Source organism: Polyodon spathula, chromosome 15, assembly GCF_017654505.1.
Source record: "Polyodon spathula isolate WHYD16114869_AA chromosome 15, ASM1765450v1, whole genome shotgun sequence".
Classification (NCBI taxonomy): domain Eukaryota; kingdom Metazoa; phylum Chordata; class Actinopteri; order Acipenseriformes; family Polyodontidae; genus Polyodon; species Polyodon spathula.
Window position 1 is genome coordinate 19,724,243 of NC_054548.1, and position 20,648 is coordinate 19,744,890.

The 20,648-nt window shown below is 37.3% G+C and overlaps 1 protein-coding gene, 1 long non-coding RNA gene and 1 pseudogene across 4 annotated transcripts in view; 1 reads left to right on the forward strand and 2 right to left on the reverse strand.

Moving 5' to 3' along the window:
• Nucleotides 1-5,480: 5,480 nt before the first annotated feature.
• On the reverse strand, nt 5,481-9,199 carry LOC121327531 (annotated as a pseudogene).
• Nucleotides 9,200-9,507: 308 nt separating this feature from the next.
• On the reverse strand, nt 9,508-19,646 carry LOC121327700. Of its 3 annotated transcripts, XR_005951601.1 has the most exons (4): nt 16,191-16,311; nt 14,273-14,346; nt 11,105-11,146; nt 9,508-10,667 (listed from the first exon to the last, which is right to left on the reverse strand). It is a non-coding gene; the product is annotated as an uncharacterized LOC121327700 (long non-coding RNA). The 3 variants fall into 3 exon arrangements; XR_005951602.1 differs by lacking the exons at nt 9,508-10,667; nt 11,105-11,146; nt 16,191-16,311 and adding exons at nt 13,673-13,777; nt 19,578-19,646; XR_005951600.1 differs by lacking the exons at nt 9,508-10,667; nt 11,105-11,146 and adding an exon at nt 13,673-13,777.
• Nucleotides 19,647-19,900: 254 nt separating this feature from the next.
• Nucleotides 19,901-20,648, forward strand: part of itsn1 (intersectin 1 (SH3 domain protein)) — a 76,005-nt gene continuing 75,257 nt past the window's right edge. The window contains exon 1 of the mRNA XM_041271605.1: nt 19,901-20,071. The gene's annotated coding sequence lies outside the window, so the exon portion shown is untranslated. The remainder of the gene's footprint in view (nt 20,072-20,648) is intronic.

The following is a 20,648-nucleotide window of genomic DNA, read 5'->3' on the forward strand; positions in this document are numbered from 1 at the left end:
AATTAACTAGCATGCTACCTAATTAACCTTTTGTCACCAATTATTGTTAACAGGTGAGTGTCCATGATTAATATAAATATAGGTAGCATAGGTACAAGTTTGTCATTCCTGAATGTAAGGGAGCAGAAAATGGCAAAATACGCTCAGTTAAGCAAAGAAACAGTCTGTAATTACTTTAAGAAATGAAGGTCAATCTTTAAGACAAATCGCAAGAACTTTGTAAGTGTCTGTAACTGCTGTGGCCAAGACCATCAAACGATTTGAAGAAACTGGCACTCATGAGGACCGAACAAGGTCAGGCAGGCCAAGGGTGACCTCAGAATCAGAGAACAAGTTCATTCGAGCCACAAGTGTGCGAAACCGACGATTAACTGCCCCTGAAATACAAGCTCAGCTAAATGCTACTAGAAGTACAGATGTTTCGACATCGACCGTTCAGAGGAGATTGCGGGAAGCTGGCCTAACTGGAAGAATTGCTGCAAAGAAGCCATTGTTAAGAGTGCAGAATAGGAGGAAGAGACTTGCCTGGGCCAAAAAACACAGAAACTGGACGTTTGGGGAGTGGAAGTCGGTCTTATGGACTGATGAGTCAAAATTTGAAATATGTGGGTCCAACCGCCGAGTATTTGTAAGACGCAGAGAGGGTGAACGCATGAGTTCTGCATGTGTGGTTCCCACTGTCAAGCATGGAGGAGGCAGTGTCATGGTCTGGGGTTGCTTTGCAGGTGATAGAGTTGGTGATCTTTACCACGTCCATGTCAAGCTCAACCAGCATGGCTATCATAGCATACTTCAGATACATGCCATTCCATCAGGATTACGGCTAGTTGGACAGTCCTTCATTCTTCAGCAAGATAATGACCCGAAATACACCTCAAAGTTGTGCAAGAACTATCTGGTGAAGAAGTGAAGGACAACTCAATCTAATGACCTGGCCTGCCCAGTCTCCAGACCTCAATCCCATAGAACTTGTATGGGACAAACTGGACAGATCAAAGCAAAGCTACCCACAAGTGCCCTACATATCTGGGAATTGCTGCAGAAGAGCTGGGAAGACATGTCAGGTGATTTCCTGCTGAAACTTGTTAACTGAACGACTTTGGCAGCGTGGAGCAACATGGAACAACACAAGACCTCCCGGTAGACCACGTGTGATGACCGCAACATTGTCGGCAGTAAATAACAGTGGTGTCCTAATCACAGAGTATGGCCCACACAAAGATGGAGAAATGTGGTGTTCAGTGATGAATCCAGATTTCTGCTTCAACATGCAGATGGAAGAGCCTGGATATACAGATGAAGTCATGAACGTTTTGCGGCCAGCTGCGACAGGTTGACAGATTTGGTGGTGGGAGTGTCATGGTGTGGGTGGCAATCTCAGACAGTGGCAGAACCAATCTTGCTCGTGTTCAAGGCAACCTGACACCTCAGTGCTATTGTCATGAGATCATACGGCCTCGTGATCCCATTCGTGAACCATTGTAACGTCATTTTCCAGCAAGACAATGTACGACCACACACAGTCCGGGAAACCACAGCTTTCCTCACTCAGAACAATGTTCAAGTGCTTCTCTGGCTGTCTCCTTCACCAGATCTGAACCCCATTGAGCGTTTGTGGGACGAGGTTGATCGTGTGCGCCGACGTCACCCTGATCCACAGACGTTACAAAGACTTCCAGGCACTTGAGCAAGAGTGGGTTGCCATTCCCCGACATGTTATCCAGGCTCTGATTTGATCCATGGGCAGGAGATGTCAGGCTGTCATCAATGCCAATGGTGGGTATATCTGTTACTGATTTCTGTTGACCTTGAACTTTGTTTGACCTTTGCGAATTACTTTATTGAATGTCTCAATGATTTCTGTACAGGTTAAGATTCTTTGGAACTGTCTATTTTACTGTGCAAACTGCCATTCTAATGCTATAAAAAGTACATTCAAAACACCTATGTCTTCAGGATGCACAATAAAAACGTAAGTCTTAACACTAGCACAGCCATCTTTGCATGTCAGTTCTTAAGTGTTACTAAATATTTAAATTAAATATATATTTCATTTCAACTGCAGAATCGTAAAAACTAATAAGTTATTAGTACTTGCTTCTGCAACCGCCACACCCACGGCATATTAAAATGAATACAATGTAGCTGACAATTTAGTCTGGGCTTTGTAATAAAATCAAAGTCATTGTGAAAGAGTGTATTACATGCACCTGTTGAGATTTGAAACACTAATGAAAGTCATTCTACACATCGTATATTATTATTATTATTATTGTTGTTATTACGTGCAAGCCCCATGCACTCGTCAGGCAGAACGACTGTGCCACCCTAAGTGTGTACAGGTGTTAAAAAAAAAAAAAACAAAAAAAAAAAACAAAAGTGCTTATTCTAGCTCTCTGCACAAATCAGTGACCATTGATGATAAAACAAAACCTAGAGATGGCACGGCTGTATTCTGTCAAAGGTGGCACTCGCAGGAGCTGTGGCTGTTTTTTTTTTTATAATGTTTTGGACCTGGCTTTTGCTTTATACAAAGGAGGACACCGGAAACACAATCACTCAGGGGGTTCATTTTGCAGCTAGCCCTGGAACTACAGCAGAAACATTTTGATAAGAGACACAAAAGCTGGCTGGCAAATGCCCTTCAACCTTCAGCCAGCACTGTGCCCACTGGCATGCTAAATAAAAGACAATGCCAGGTTGCTAAATGCAATAAAAAGAGAACTTTTGACGTCTGCGCCCATTGTGAAAAGGCAGTCTGTGGCAAATGCACTGGTACACTTGAAAAGCATGTTTTCTGCGTAGATTGTACTAAGAAATATCTAATGGAATTCTGAAGAGACAGACAGAGCCTTTGAACTCTGTTTCACTCAATGTGCTTTCACGTTACATAAGTTATGTTATATTTTTGTAACTAGTTATTTATGATTTTTATAATTTTATATGTGAATACAGCTTTCTACACCTGTTTACACAGAAGTTTTTCATGTTTATGTATATGTGCTCGTTTTGAAAAAAAAAATGTAAATAGTTTTTGCTCTGAAAATGTTATTTTTCATATCGGCGGTTCTAGGGTTAAGTTTTACATCAATCGCTCATTGGACACGTACATAATGTTGTTTGCATTTTAAATAGTGAACAGATAAGTTTGTTTAAGTAAGTTAGATTGTGTTTTGTCTTTTGAAAAAAATTACATTTCTAAGTAAAAAGCATTGATAATCCGCTCCAGTGTCTTTGGTCATCTTGGTGCTTCCATGTGACAAGTTATATTGCTGTGTGTTGAATGGATTTTTTTTTGACAACACAAGGATAAAAAGTTACATGACTTTATTTTAGCCCTACATACATATTTCACTAGAAGCATACTCTTTGGAATATCCCCTTTATGACATAGGCCCAGCTCATAATATATTGTAATGCTGCTACATATAACATCATTACATGGGTAAAACGGAATGTTACTGTTTCTGAATTGGATTTCGAAAGACATCAATATTTTCCCTACACAACTACACTGGATCTCCCTGTTCGACCCTCTTGTCCAGCCTGGGCCCGAGTGGGATTTGAATTTTTTTCCAGAGGAAGTCATGACTGGATTCAATCTGGAGTCTTGTTTACCATACCCACTGAAGCACTATAAGAGGAAAATAATGGAACTCATGCAGGAGTGGACTCTGCACATCATCACTTTAGCTGTACTGCTTGTGCTTCTCAGGTTTTGTGTGAAGTTTCTTGTGAAAATTAAAACTATGACCACTGAGACAGGTCCTTCCTGTGCTATGCTGACCAACTTCAGTGATGGTTCTGTGGGGCAATTAGGGCAGCAATAATGGTAAGAGCCTTTGAGCCAATGGTAATGCAATAGCATCAGCCAATCAACACTGCTAATCCATTACATTTCCATGCCACTGCAGTACAAGGTTACCAGGCAATCACTATAGAAGATGATTTATTCTAGTTCCAATGTGTTGTCTATGCTTATAGCTTTTTGGTCAGCTAATGGTTTATCTAATTATTTCCAGGGTAATACAAAACTTCATAGCATCTTTTTTTGTTGTTGACAAATAATCTTTAAAGAAGTGTAGGCATTTGCCCACTTCACCAAAGAAAACAATCAATAAATGTGTACCCTGTGATCAAATCCTGTGCAGGCTTCATGCGCTGGAAGCACGTTTGCAAAGAGGAGAAAAGGCGTACAGTTTTCTAGAAAACTGATCTGTGGTGAAAAGTATTTTATTCACTGTTTTCAACATCTGCTATGGCAACGAGAAGCACCTTTGCTACAGTGTAATCCAGCTTGCATCTGTGAAGTGAAACTCCTGAACAATCTTCCTGTACTGTAGATGTGCTTGTCTATGTATTTCTTTAAATGGAACTATTCTGCAATTGTTGTAGGGTTTGTGTGTATTAATGTGTACAGTACCATGAAATATTACTAGTGTCAAGTGACCTCTTCTCTCTTGTATAAGGTATTGGTTCCTTTTTGAATGGAAGGCCTTTGCAGCCAAAGATGATATCCAGGCTTGGGAACCCTCTGATATAAAAAAATTGAAATGTATGAACAAAATAGTTACCAGTCCAGAACCATTACTCCCTGTGGGAAACTCTCTGAAAAGGGTCATGCAATTCCATGAGCTGTGTTGAACAATGTATGTGTTATGCATAGGAACAGTGACTGGTTGTTTCAGAACTACAAGAGCAAACCAATGAATAAGAGTGAAAAGCGGAGTTAGTGCCAAATCAAACCAACCAGTGTGTTCACACTGAAGTACTTCTACTGTGTGTCCACCAGGGGGCCTTCCAAGCGTGCAATGCTATCCTGTGAGTAACTATGACTTCACTGGCACATGCTGTTCTATAAAGAAGCAAAGTAACGTGTGCTGCAACAAGTTTATCCTTTCAAATGCGGCACACAGTTATGGTATATGCTGGCATTTTACACAGGAGGTATAACAGTGGCTGTTTCTTTTCTTTACTCATGACACTGACCTTTGTATTAATTCAATTATGAATGCCTGCATGGAGCTTTTTTATAAGGAGATTGTCCACTTTAGATGCATAAAATGATGCATGCTCCATCCCCTCATGTTTTGGCTTGCTGTCTGTTTACAAACTGCTATGCATAATTTCAAGCAGTTATTTCAATGATAACTAAATATATTTTTTAATATATTTGAAAATGTGGATATGTGGTGGTAGCTGTGTGCTGTTCTTTGTGTGGAGATACAAGCATGATCCTATCAGTGCAGATGACACTTGTATGTCCACTGCTGATAACAAAGCAGCCAGGATAATCACAGCTGTTGCCATTCTTACATGCATACTGGATTAACCCTTTAAGAGCTTATTCTGTTATGCCGATGGTAATCAAAGCAGCAGTTATTAGTTGGATACGGACAAGGGTTTCTTGGTGACGGGATGAAATGTATTTGCAGTCAATGAAGAAGTGATTATTCAAACTTTATTACTTGTCTGAAAACACTGAAAGCATTTCAATTCATTCGATCTAAACTTTGAACACTGGAATGTACAGACTAGGTGCTGGAATGAAAAAAAATACTTTCTCAGCAACGATAAAGAAACTGAATATAAATTTGTAATGCATACGCTATGTACAGTATTTGTTATGATTATCTCCAACAACTTATTAATCATTACTGTATTATGTTTTTAAAAACTTACAAAACAACATCAAAATAGTAAAATACCAATATAGCCAGGTGTACTTCTGTGCTACATTGGACCACTCTAAAAGACAACACTACAATATGTACAATACTGCAAAGAATGATTGTTCTGTTTGTAAACGCACACTCTTTACACGTTACAAACACAAGAACTTAAAAAACAAGAGATTCAGTGGAACAAATGCACATTACCAAGGCTTCACAGTTGAATAACATGTCTCTTTCGGACTTGTTTCTTCTGAACCATTTCCATAGAAACAGTAGTTCATATAAAGGAACAGGATCTTCCAACTGTGGCCTGAAAGAAAGCAAACAGTATCAAGTGTCTCCACTGTGTGCAGAACCCAAAATGTTCAGCAAATATTAAAGATCTATTTATTACCACCATTTAATCAGAAGGCGCTAAATAAATAAAGCAGCTAGCAATCTTTCTATCTGTCAATTTCATTTCTTACCTCAGCTGTGCTGTGCTGGGGTGGGTGACTGATAAAATTAAGATGCCTGTACGTATTGGGTCTTTAACACCCTAAAGCTTGAGCACTATTACAAATAGTTCACACAACATATAAAAACAGTACATCTAATATTATGCATTAATGGACCATTTGTTTTCAAAGGCTTTCTACCAAAATGCAACTCGCTGCATTTTTTGTTGAAGTAAAATAATAATAGTTTTTTTTTTACATTAAAGAACACATCAGGTTGACTCACAAGTGTACCTACATTGTTTGTTGTTACAACATTAACAGTTTATCTTTCTTTTACAAAAAAGTACAGCTTGCCATTGGGTGAAAGACTTTGATGAATTTGACCCTATATATATCTTTCACTATGCATTGTGTACCGAACTCCATGAGAGGGGAGTTTTTTCAGCTATACAGTAGCAGCACACTGATATTGTTTCCTCCATTTCTTCTCTTTTCATTATTGCCCTGCAATTTACTCACAAGCGTTGTCCTACAGGTACAGTACAAGTATATCAATTTTGTAGGCTGCTAATCTTAAAGGATGTACTTTACATTCCTACTTTCAATCACATAAACTTTGATATTTACCTAAAGATCCCACTGGATAGCTTTTCAATCACATCCTTCATAATATCTGTGTGCATTGTTAAGTCAAAGATTGTATAGAACAGGGCTTAAATGTGGTATCAGAGACAAAAAAAAACCAAGTGTAATGAAATATTTCCACTATGATTCAATTTCAGGTGCGCATAATCCCAGGTTCAGTTTTGGTTTCATGCAATTAACAAAAATCACCATTAATTACCAAGAGAAGAAATTGTGTTACTGATAGACAAATCTTAATTTAGAAAACATTGCATTGGCAATCTATTGGTTAATTTTGGTGGCGAATGACCTGCCACATAAGCCTTTTCCAGAGAAGTCACATACTGTACAATGTCAGTATCCAAGATTACAATCTGCTGAACCAAAAGCCTTGGAATGCAGCCTGTACGAGCTCTCCTGTTTTAAAAAAACCTGCCTCGTGTCTTTGTGTGTGTCCTCACTTCTGGGTCAGAGTTGACATCTGTGTACCAGAAAAGGATACAGAGATAATTTCCCTGATGAGCGCTAGACATATTCCACACCTCGTCATTCAGGAAAGACACTGTGGCTCCTTTCAGGAAGAGACTATGGCTGTCCGGAGGATCCAGCTTTAAGAAAGAAAAAATGAATTAATCCAAGCAGAGCCCAGGTCAGTTTGGTCTCAGGGTATCAGCAAAGGTTCTACATCATTCAAAAGTTATTTCCCCTGCCTAGAATATTCTTCAGCATAAATAAGGCCCCACTCAAACATTGTGTTTTGTTCAATCAGAGAGTACTGTAATGTTCCTACAGCAAAGCTTGTGTTTGGTAGTGAAATCATGATTTCTGTTCGCCACAGTATGAAAGTGATCCCCTGTTGCAAGTCCAAACCATACCTGCAGGTTTTCCTCTGTAGTGACCCAGTGACCACCGATAGCCAAAAGTGTGATGATGTCATCTTTGTGTGGCAGGAGCTTCTTTGAAGTGGATTCATCTTCTGTGCTGTAGAGCCTTACTATTTAAAAACAAACAAACAAACAAAAACACTCATGTTTGGCCACTTTTCCTCTACAGCACTTGCTTCTGCTTGTAATAGAAGTTATGTGGTGTATCTCCTTCACAGGCTCTTCGTTATGCAAAAGCACTTTACAATGTGGAGAACAAAATGTATTAACAAACAAACAAAAAAAGGAATAAATAAGCCTAATTATTTGGGGTTTTGTTCAGGAAGTGATGGAAAAGGTATTATGAACAAGTTCATTTGGTCTTTGAAACACACTCAAAATGGATGCTACACAGTGACACGTACAACCTCTTAATAGCATTTAACAGATGGTATCACAATGTAAACACAAAAGAATAAACATGTCCTGTCTTTTTATGTTTTTGCAGCCTTCCTATGCTGCAAGTGATTTCTAACTCATTCTCAGGATGGTTACTGGTGGCAGCAGACACACACTGAAAGTCCAGATTGAAAGATAATTGAAAGCCTCCCATCTCAGTTTACACCCACATTATCTATCTGTAGCTTCAGTGAAACTAAATACTGACAGTTTCAATCTCAAGGTTGTGAAAAACCACTTTAGCAAAGTATGTAAAACCCCAGGTAGAGAGCCAGTATTAATACATTTCACAGCATCAATATTCATATCCGTCACTGTTTGGATCAGCGTACATTAGTGACAGACAGCACTGAAGAAGTTCAAAGGAAGTGTCAAGTAAAGCTGGCTTTCACACATGGGTTCTAATGGGGACACCAATACTTTTAAAGTTTAAACAGAATTGTGCTAGACAGCTGAACCCTGCTTCTTCACCCAGAACCCTCACCTCCGGGGTCAATGACAATGTCCATTCCCAGGCCCCCAGTTTCCTCCAAGCAGATTTCAACAAGGTCGGCTTTCCCATCAGACGTGTTTATTACCTTGACTGAGGGAGACAGGAAAGTCTGTCAGATACACTCTGCTATCTGCACTCAAGATTGGCAGAACACTTATACATTGCACTGAATATTTCTTATACAGCATGCCGCTTGCTGGTAAAAGCTTGTTCAATGAGTGAACAGTAACGTTTTTCTTTTTTTTTGATTACTACATTCAAACAGTAATATGTAAAACCCATAGAGCACTTTATTTTGTAAGGACCAATGACAAGTATGCTCTATTAAGACTACTCCATTTTATTTATTATATTTAGATTTGAGTTAAAATGTACTATCTATATTTTCTTGTTTGAGATTTTAAACTCATTTCAAGATGTCAAGATACTATTTTTGAAGTGTCTTGGTTACTTTAAAGAAACTATAATGCAATAGTCTTGACTCTACGGTAGTCTCAAAAACAGTTGAGGCCCTGTACAACAGGATGGGCAGATTTGTGTTGAGTGGCAATACAATTACCCATTACAGTGACCTTCATAGGAAATTATAGAATACCTAAACTGAGAAGTAACTAATTGTTTCCAAAGCTGACTGACAAGACTCATTATGAAACTCAGGTTGCACCAAATTTTTGGCAAGGGTGTAGGGAACTCAAAGCAACATGCTGGCAGGTGAAACCATGGTAGAGGGACAAGTTCAAATGTTTGGCTTTTGCAGGTTGGGGACAATTGAAAAAACCATACACAAGCAAACAACCATAAAAAAACAAAAAAAAACCCAAAAAACAGGACATGCGTGTTAAAAACACAACCTGATTAAATTACTTCACAATTCCTACATTTGTGATGAGCAGTGTGAGCTACAGACACTTCAAACACATACTTACCCACTAAAGATTCCAGGATGCCTTTGTGAGTCGCAGTGACAAAACCGAAAAAAAGAAAATCAATAAGCAGAGTACAGATAAAGTGCCTGTGCTGCACAGAAAATGCTGATCCCCTGCATGCAGAAATGTCCACTGAAAAGTGTAATAACTGGCATTTTTCTAGTTTATTTGCAACGGCAAAAAGTTGTAATTTTGATATTTAAAAACCGAAGGTACAAATTATTTTATGAGATCCTGCAGTAGGAGAAAGCAACAATCAAATCGCTAAAACACACCACATGCTTTATGATTGTTCTTTTTTTTTGTAATACAACCCTTAGCTGTTTACACTGGTGACGAAAGGCTACCTTAAAAAGTCTGTTTGAACAGCCTATTTGTGCAATTTTATTGCAGGTTATATGTTTATTATCTTCAGCTGTCATCGAACTTCCTTTTACTGCAGAGCAGCATCCTCCCTCTGTCCTCTTTTGCCACCATCCCTCTTCCTGAAGCCATTTTACACTGTGTCCCAGTGAATACTTCCGTTGCTTCCTCGTGTACTTCCTTATGTCAATTATATAATTTTTATCTTTTCAATACATATTTTTTCTGTTTCGCATAACATCAGCTCTATACTTATTGTACCAAATAGCTGGAAACAATGAGGAAAACGATTTGTGTTGTCATTCCATTCTGATTATGGTTATGCAGCAGTAACTTTTCAATGAATTATATACCAATACTATAAAACAAACTGTTAGTTAATGCAAGTTAATGCAATGTTTAAATGTTTCATGGCCATCGAATTGGAACCACAAAGCCATTAACTAATCCACGCAAAAGGAGAGTGCTTTCAGCCAGAATATGCAAAACTCCAATGCTCAGTTACAGTTTGATTTTCCTGGTGCACTGACTCAGTGTATTTTAAGTTAAGGTACTTAGGGCTGACAAAATAAAGCAGTTTATGATAAATGTTTAGTGAAGACAGACAGACGAATACAATCAGCACAGTAGGGTCCCTATTTTACTGATTTCCCCTTAGACTTTGATCTACAAGAAAAAAAATTCCTGCTATTTTCTTGACTTACTATATTCCTGTTGACCCAATGTCCCAGTCATCACTCAAACACACACCTTACCTAAATGATGCTCGTGGACCAAAACCACATCACACAGACCAGAAACTTCAGCATCCAGAGATAAGATTCCTGTTTAGATGGAGCTGTGTGTTATTGCCGAGGGTACAGCAGAGACCATCAGACAGCTAGTCACTAGCCTGGTAGAAGTGCTGAAGACCTGCACACTATACTAAGATGGAACAGGACTCTTTATTGAGCATCATTTAAACCAAAACAGATTGACTGTGTAGAAAAATTGTCATCATTAAATGCTTTACATCTTTTTAATTGCAATGACTAGGTATTCCTTTGTATTTTTTTTCTATAACTTGCAGTCTATTGGTCCGAGGCCATACAGAATTATAGGTTTTTGATGAGAAAAAAAAAAAAAAACATTTTTCAAAATATAAGTGATCTAACAGCATACTGCTCAAAGTGTCCCTCTATTGCAATAACTGTTTTCTGCTTGTGTGCTCATGTCCTGTCTTCCACTGTACTGTATTCTGACTGTTTCCAATGGAACTTACCAACTACCACTTCGTCCGGTTGAAAGGTTACCTTTGGTCCCACTGAAATAGATGTAGAGAGTGTTAGTGGAAGGTTCCAACCTACCCACGTCCTCGTGTTGTAGGATGTCTTGGTTTTGTACTTTTATATACTGTAGTTCATCAAATAATATATGAAAATTAATACATTCTGATCATTATAAGATCTTATTATTATTATTATTATTATTATTATTTATTATTATTATTATTATTATTATTATTATTATTATTTATTATTATTTATTATTATTATTATTATTTTAAATGGCTGAAATGGTAAATATTATAATTTTTGGGATATAATGTACAACCTGTGTAGAACTGACCCATCTTGGGCTACAGCCCTTGTATAACTCACACTAGGGATTCCAGTATATACTACTGAGGGATTGGTGAGTGACTCTCTATTTGACAGTCCAGTGGAATGTAGTTTGTTTCCCTGCAAAGCTAGTTTCCTTTTATTGTACACCTTTGAGGTCAGTAATGAGATTCCCAATAGTATTTTAGCACAACAGAAACAAGCGGGCAGAGACAAGTATTCGACAGAAACCTAGCGGAATAAACTGTATGTACCATCACTGAACAAAACAAGACAAAACAAAAAAAAAATAAGGTGGGGAAAAAATGTACAGACTTTCTACACTTCTTTAAGGAATCTTGGTTAAAAAATACAATGTTTAATTACAAAATCTTTCTGATCAAAATTGTAAGTCAATTGCCACACAGTAAGAAAGTGAAACAATTTTGATGGATAAGAATCCAAATTGTATCCAACCGCTCATCATATTCAATCATGTTTAAATAACTCAGAATTGTATTGATTGAATTTTCTAGATTTTCTTTCATATTATGTAGCAAAGGCAGACAATCTTGTGCAATGTACATGTTTTTCATTTTAATTATGAATAAGCAGCTGCTCAAGCCAAGTCATCATGTACATTAAAGGGGGAAAAAACAAAACATATAATAATAATAATTCCTCCCCCACTGCTGCTTGTGCAGAATTTAAACAGATGTAAAGAATGGAACCCCCCTCCCTTTTCGTTATGGATCTAAAATTGTTGCCCCCCCCGAATGCTTTTTTCTGCATTCGGGTCAAACCCAAAAACTCCCCAAATAGGCATATATAGTATATGAATAAACGCATGCACACTTGTCTGTGATTTAAATGCAACAGCGCATATCTGGCACCGATAACAGTAAGCTGATTTACCTATTAGAAAAATGTGGCTTCTTAGTGTAATACATTTATATTTTTTTTGATTTCTAAAAATTACAGCAATATGAACAAATGAAAAAATCGCATCACGTCTGGTGAGTGGCAGCCTTAAGACATTGTTTCAATTCAACTGGTTCTAAACAATCTGTGTTGTTCAACCTCGCAGACAAGATCTCAAACTGATGCTGCAAATCCATTCCACATCAATAAGAACTCATGGTGATTGACATCAGTCGACAGTATGACACTTTATTAATGGCTTTTACTTTTATTTAAAGCCTTCGTTCCTTACCTGCTGTGTCCTATAATATGTTGTTCTTGATCCTTCCCAACAGTTTCTGCTTCAATCATTATTCTTCATATTTAATAACCCCACCAGTAATGACAGCTGCCTACCTGCTGAATGCTTTTGGAAAACAGCCACAGCTGTTCCTAGGATTAAAGGTGACAGAACTCTCAAACATAAACTAAAATGGGTAGACTGTTATTGACATTTCCAAAAGGCAAATTATGCATTCAACAATATTTAGCGTGAAAGGCTTTTAAATGTCCAGTTAATATGTTCTAGCCAATAACATTGCGCTCTTCTTAAGTTTACTTTTGAAATATGAAGGTACATATATTTAAAAACTATTTAAGAACAAGGAACAACTTCAGTGGGGAATCTTTTAATTCAGGAACCTGGCCTATCTTCTCGCTTATTCTTACCTCCATGTGACATCTTTATCCACACCATGCTCAAAATCACCTGGTCACACTATACACACACATCTAATGTCTAGAAACCACCTGACCACATTCTATTAGCTTAATTCCTTCCTGCCAAATACGGCGCAAACTAGATCCCCAGAAATAAGAGATTTTAGCTTGCATGCTTGTGATTCAAGATGAGGGACAACGCCTAAAACCTGACAATGCTCATCATCATGACAACTGTCAGGTATAACATACTAACATGAAAAACAATGATCAGGCAACGTGAAAAACAACGACCACAACAGTAACTGCAATAGACATTTTTTACAAAAGGAATTTAAAAACATAAGGTGACAGTGACAAAGTGCCAAGCCCCTGGGCTATTTATTTGTGTTGTATGTTACATGTTGTGTGTTAATGTTGGTGTATAGTCATTGGTACACAGGATATAAATGGGTCTGTGTAACACAAGTGGTTTAAAATGTATATTTGTATTTAGGCACGAGGATTGCTCAGGGAATTGCACTAGATTAATTCATGTGCAGTTATACCGAGACTCCAATTGAATGATTGATTAGCAATCGAGCCTTAGTACAGCTGCATAAAAGCAGCATGTTTACACTCACTCGCCAGCGTGCGCTCAGCTTCACCAAAACTGCACGTCTCGGTCCTGTGTGTTGTTCTTCTGGGTGTGAAAAATGGCTTTCTACTGCAAGGCTTTTCTCTGGCTAGCTTTTCTACATAGACATAAAAGTGATAAAAGCTCGTCAGCTAAAAATAAATTAAAAAAAAAAAAAAAAGGTTCAGTGCTCCATAAATTCTGCCATTCAACTTTTAAAATGCTCTCACAGTGTATATCATATCCAATTTAAAAAAACACAAAAGGCAGATTTACCAAGCTGTTCCTTCAGAGAAAAAAAAGAGGTGCAAAGGTTTAGTAATTCTGCACATTTGTGTTAATTTGTTTTCATTATTACATATGAAAATGCATTTTACATTAAATATTACATTTCTTCAAACAGAAATGCACACTTCTTTAATAAGCAAATCTACAGAGCAATGACAATCAATAATTCTAAAAAGTACACCCTTATAATGGACATCTCCCCTGTCTCTTACTTCCACCTCATTCAAACGTCCTATGTTTTTAATTAGCTGCTGTTGCTTTGGTAAGACCATGGACTGTAGGATTTTGGGTATGTTTACACATAAACACATAAACGCATACATACCTGTAAATCCAGAGGACTTAGGGCACAGGCTTTGATCTGTACTCTGACATAAAGGTCACTGCAGGTGGAGGTTCCTATGGTAAATTTGAGAAGAGTTTGAGAACAACAGCAGTCTAGATGAAAAGAATATTGTCCACAGTCTTTTGAACTGGGTGCTTTATTGAAACAAACAAAAAAACATAACAAAAGAAGAAAAAAAAGATGTATTTACAAATTTGTATGAGGTAATATGGGATGTGCACCATTGATGCAGTTCCCCTTTAAGAATATATAAAGGATATATTATCACTGTTAAAACAAAAGATGCTCCTTAAACAATAAGGCTGGTACTTACTCTTAATGTTAGAAAGGGTTGTCACTGAATGAGTTCAATTTTCTTAACGATACCAGCTTTGCACAACCATACTCCTGGCACTTGCAAGTCTTGAGTTGGTTAAGCAGGTGTTAAAATTATCAAAATTGGTAAAATATTTAGGAAACATTTACATTAAGAATAGGCCTATTTACCTATATATAATAATAATCAGCTGCCTCCTCTAGTAATACTATATATTTAGGTAACTAATGTTCTGCAGTCATCTTTAAATGATAACAACAAAGAAAAGTATTCTGTTGAAGCATTTCTTTATTTCAACATTGTATTACTATAGATTTTATGATTGCGTGTTTGAAGGTATGGATGAACTGGCTGGTTCAATTTTTTTTTATATATATGATTTTATATAGAAAATCCTTTAGATTTTAATAGCCGCATTTACACAGACATTTCTGATCCGGATCACGATCACTGGTGTTGTGTTTACACAGCCATTTGAGCAGGATCAGCTTTCACGCAGCCTGAGGGCTTCGCATTCACACTTAGAGAGTAAGATTTTTATTTTACCTATGTTAAGTATAGTTCATTGGGGGGAAAAACATTTATGGGGTGGGGGCAAAGTTCTGTATGCAGTTATTTAAACAGTTGCAATTGTGTTTGTGGGATAATAAAAAAACAAAAAAAACAACAAAACAAAAAAAAGGTCCAGGCACTTTTACTTTCTGTAGTTTCATGTACAAAAAATTTTTACTGAGGTCCATATAAAACTTTTGTGCTGTTAACTTTTGACTGTGACAAACTGTAGTCGGATTAAATTGAAATGCTAATCGCAAATTGCACACAAGACAAAATGCAACCCATTACTAGTTTATTTTTCCCGCAGATCACTCTTGTGATAATACCTTTTGTTAGTAATAATGTTTGTAGTAAGTAATATTATTTTATAATGCAAGCAATAATAACAACGCTTATTATTTGTACCCCAGATTGCAAAGGCTGCCGGTACCAGCCTTATATGACTGTTAGGGTAATGGATCATTTATTTACTTTGAAGTACTATTTAAATTAAATAAATATATTGCTAGATTCATATATATGTATATACGCTGGAAGGAATGTTTCAGTCTGACGTCCGCCTTCAAAACAAAGGACGTCATTACACCGCAGTGCATGCTGGAACTTGAGCCAGTCGAGCGTCTACACTGACAGGACCGAATGCATCGCCAGCGTTTGATCCTGATCTGTACCATCTCCCTGAAAGACAGATTTGATCCGATTGCCGTGTTTTAACACTGCCATTTCTGAGCAGGATCAAATGCTACCGATACCCAGAAATGGCAGTGTAAATGTGCCTAATGTTATTTTATTGTAACAATATTTCAGATGACAGGCACACACACTCCAGCAGGCATGCAGACAGGTACACCTGAACATTTCACAAAAACAGTAGGTCTCCATTTAAACAAACAAACAAACAAACAAAATATGTGTTTTCCTGTCCCATAAATCGAGTATTCATCAGTTACCTATAAAAGAGACTGCATGAATTGTGTTGCACCCCCCCTCCCCCATCATCCCTTCTTTCTCTGACAAATCTCTCACTGTTTCTTGGATGACAAACTTCACATCTTCTGCAGACTTGCTCAGCTAACAGTAAAGACCCTTCATTCTGAAGTGACTGTATCAATGCAGCAACGACCCCAGAATATTCTTGAGAAACTGGACTGAAATAAAAGAAAAGACAATACCCTAGGGCATTCATTATAGTGAGACAATGAGGCAACAGGGTAACTTGACAGTATATACTGCTTGAAAAGATGAAACTATTCAACCTAAGGACCTGGCATTTTGAAATACATATTTCAGCTTTACTGTAGTAATAGTATAGCAGAACTGTGTTTTTCTAGAATCTGCTGAATTGACATGGAAGACCTCAATATTGTTACCTCAATATTGAAAAAAAGAACATAGGAGAATACTAAAAAACAATGTGTCATGTTTCTTTTAATGGTGACAGCATTCAGTACAAAAACAGCTTTGTAGAGTCTTCTGAATATAATGTATACACCCCAAATAGCTATTTGAATAACGGTGTATCACTACAGTACAGCAAATCGGCATTAATAATTTGTAATTGTCTGCAGGTTCATTCCACTCCGGAATACTAAGCTTGACTGGTTCCAGCCAGGACAATTAACTGGGATGACGTGAATACAGGCATTAGTCAGATAGCTGGCGCCACATCTTGGAGTGGTGATATTATGAATACAGAAACAAATGGCATGACATTTTATTTATGAATATTTTAGTTGCAGCAGTCTTTAAATATTGCAAAACTTTATGGGGAGGGTGTGGATTTTTACTTTAGTCTTTATATCAAATCTGAAAATCATCAGTTTGAACAATTTAACAACTAGCTAAAACACTGTTGTTTATGAGACGTGATGTTGTCTTCAAACTGAGGGAAGGGGCTAATCCTACAATGCTTGTGAATTTATATCTCACCATTTAACACACATTTTATAATCTTACTTGTGATGGAATGACACAATACTTTCCCCTAAAATAAAGAATGTTCTAAAACATTTTTTAATTGCCAGTAATTTATCGTACGAGAAATGTTCTTTGATTGTTGAATTATTTTAGAGCATTTAACAGCACTTAGTAATCACCCAGTTCGGTCCACAGGAAGATTACCTATGATGTTATTTATACTGGCAGGTTAAACAGGTTGATCAAATCAACCTTTACGTATTAAATGGTAAACACATATGGCTGTCTGCTAATAGAAATCTTGACTAAGTCTTTGTGACAGGCAACCTGTGGCTACAATACTGAGGCTTTAGAAAACTAATGGGGTATAAATTAGGGGTGAAATTCTGCCGGTACTCACTGGTACTTGGTATGGGACTTATTTTGATGCCAATACTGGGTACCGTCCAGGACTTATTTCATCTACTTTTCAAACAAACGCAGATGCATTCCATCCACTCACACAGTCCACTAGCACAACGTTTCTCAAACGTGCTTTCATTCAGCACAGTTCATGCTACTTGCATTCTGTTTCCTTCATACTGCTTCTGTTTCTGTTAGCTGCTACTGGCCACCATTAACATCAGTATAATCACTGCATGTTGATTGTCCGAGCTTTCATTCTGATCTGATTTCATTCTGGCATGTGTCACAAATCTCTGCTCATTTCGCTTTGTGCCACTGCTCATTGGTTGATCAACGAGAGAAGACTTAAGCAGTGCGACGTGAAAACAGCGGTATGGAGTAATTATTTTCTTTTTGTGCAGCGAATCTGACTATTCTAACGACCATTGCTGCACGTGAATTTGAAGGCAAAAATCCACGTCAGTGTCTGCCATAAATTACGTGGTTGATCAATATTGTCACAACGCGTTTTGCCTTGCACCGATTTACCACCTTGCCAGAATTTGTGCGAAAGTTTCTAAAATGGCAAGTTATGTGTGCAACAGTTGGGATTACCATTAAAAAACAGGATCAAAAAAGTGCTGCTTTAGATTTGGTAAGTGAGACAGAATCAGGATACAGATGCAGGTATGCTTCACGCTTTTCAAACACTGGCCCAACTTGCAAGGTACATGTTAAGTACTCAACGTTTTGTTTTGTTGTGATCCTAGCATTTTCTGTTATGAGGACTGTAATAAACAAAAACCAAAACGATGAGGTGCTTTTTCTTTGTACAGTGCTACTTTTCTAATGTTTCTGCCTGAAAATTTTTTTTTTTTTCTGGAATAGGCCATGGTAATTCACCTACAAAACAGAGAAGAACACAGAATATGTTATTTTAGGATATAATTGTAGCATGGCCAGGTCCTGTTATAGGTGAGTACCCATGGTCTGGAAAGTATGGAGATGATTTCAGAGAATACTATGGAAATTAAAATGGCCAGGTCAACTACTTCATTTTTCTAAGAGTAGTGCCTGTTCCATTAGAACATTAGAGGGATATTTTAGCCCCTTTTGTGCATTGTTTGACAGAACTTTTTGTAGATTGCTCTCATAGCACTCGATTCCTTTTTTAGGATATCTTGAAACAAAATGCTTCTCTCTACAGCAGTTACTGCATAATGTCACACTCTTAATGCTTGTCATTTAAGGTTTAACTTAAGTGTTGTATTACAGTACATGATTGAGTGTACAAGCAGCAGGCACAAAGCTTTCAGTGTTTTCAGCTTCCTTGTTTATGGTGAGTTGGTTATATTTTATCAGTTATTTTTTAAGGCTTATTTTGTATTGATAAATTTATTGTGTAATATATACATTTTAAAAGTATTTATCCATTGGCACTCAAATTGTCTACATTTTTTAAATGTTTACACCCAGCTGAGTTCCTACACTTTTCTGTTAAGAATTTCACCCTGGGGCACAATGGTATGTAGGCAGTCACAGGTAAGTAATGTCACACCTTACTTTTCCCATATATGCGGAAAACCTCTTAATCCAATTGTGGTAAAACTTGGTACTTTTTTTTTTTTTTTTTTTTTTTAGCAAAAGCTGTTGCAAATATTTGATTGGGGGATATATAAGGGTGTTTGTGTATGTAATGCACTCACTAAACCTGACAATGGGTGAATCTTACAACTAGTATACAGTAAAAATACATTATGAATAACTAATCACCATATCACCCCTAACGCTAATCCAGCAATAGTCATTGTACTGCATTGTATCACGCCAATGAGCGACCCACCTTCCTATCGACCTGGATTATAACCTGCAGACACAATGCAAGACTACTGGGGAAATTTGGGGGAGAAGTACAGTTAACAACACATTGGTTAAAGGCAAGCGCAGTGCAAAAAGCTGGAAAAACGATGCCTGATCTGCACCATTTTGGCAGATTCTGCACACAAATCTAGTGAGTCAAGTGTAAATCACACGACTCCCTTGGTGCATGTGTAAATCAGGTATTAGAATGGACAGATGCCACATTGAAAGCACCGAACTGAAAGACCCTACCTGAACCTCGCTCCTTCACATACCCAGATCCGCACAAGACCCGCCTCAGAGGTCTGTGTGCTAATTCTCTCATTGGCCAAACCCCGACTCCTAACGGAATAAAAAAAAAAAAAATCTACGGTAAACAAGGACCGCCTACTGCAACTATAATTGGTCAAATTAACCTTAAATTCGACTCGCTCGATACTTCTATTTGTCAACTACAAGTCAATCACTGTCACTGGCACTAACAGTTTTTCACGCCAATCATATTACAATCTCGACTCCTTTTTGTATTGGAGTGCTTCCCTTTCCATTCATTCTTGACGGAAAGTAGGCGGGCTTGTCCTGCGGGGTTGGTTACGCTGCAGTACGGCGGCTCTGAGAGAAGTAAACGGAGACGAAAAGGAAAAAAAAAATACTGGCAGCAGGAAAGGATTTTTATTTTTGAAGACATTTTTAAATTGACTTTATTTTTTTTTAGAAAATAATTACAATGGATCATAAACGATGAGGTAAGAATAACGAATTCGTTTTTCAGTTACGTTTTTCTTATGACGGAATGTGAACAAAACGAGTGATGAATTCCATGAAAAGAGGAGTTGAAATTGTACTATGGGTCACCCTGGAAGGAAATCGCTGCTGCTTTTTAAATCTTTATATGTATATATTTTTTATCGATGAATATTTTGTATTCTAAGGAAATAATCACGAATACTACACGGGAGTGGTGGAAACTGTTCAAGTTAGGTTGCTTTATGTAAAGGGCAATGGGACGTAATTTTAAAAATAAATAAATAAATAAATAAATAATAATTATAATTATCTTCATGATGCTGTTCTTCATGATGTTGCGCTATGTGTTACCTTCGCCGGCTTTAGACTAAGACCAAGACATTTGTTTTCATTAATTATTCATACATTTCACAGCATGTATTCAAAAAACGATTAGTTATTTATTTAGCGTATTCAATTTTATTTTGATATGCATATTGGTGTAAAAAGACGGTCACTTCGTGTACTCTTATCATGGGGGTGGGGGAATCCACTTTGGTCTTTGAAATCCCACCCTTTTTCATTAAAAACATATGG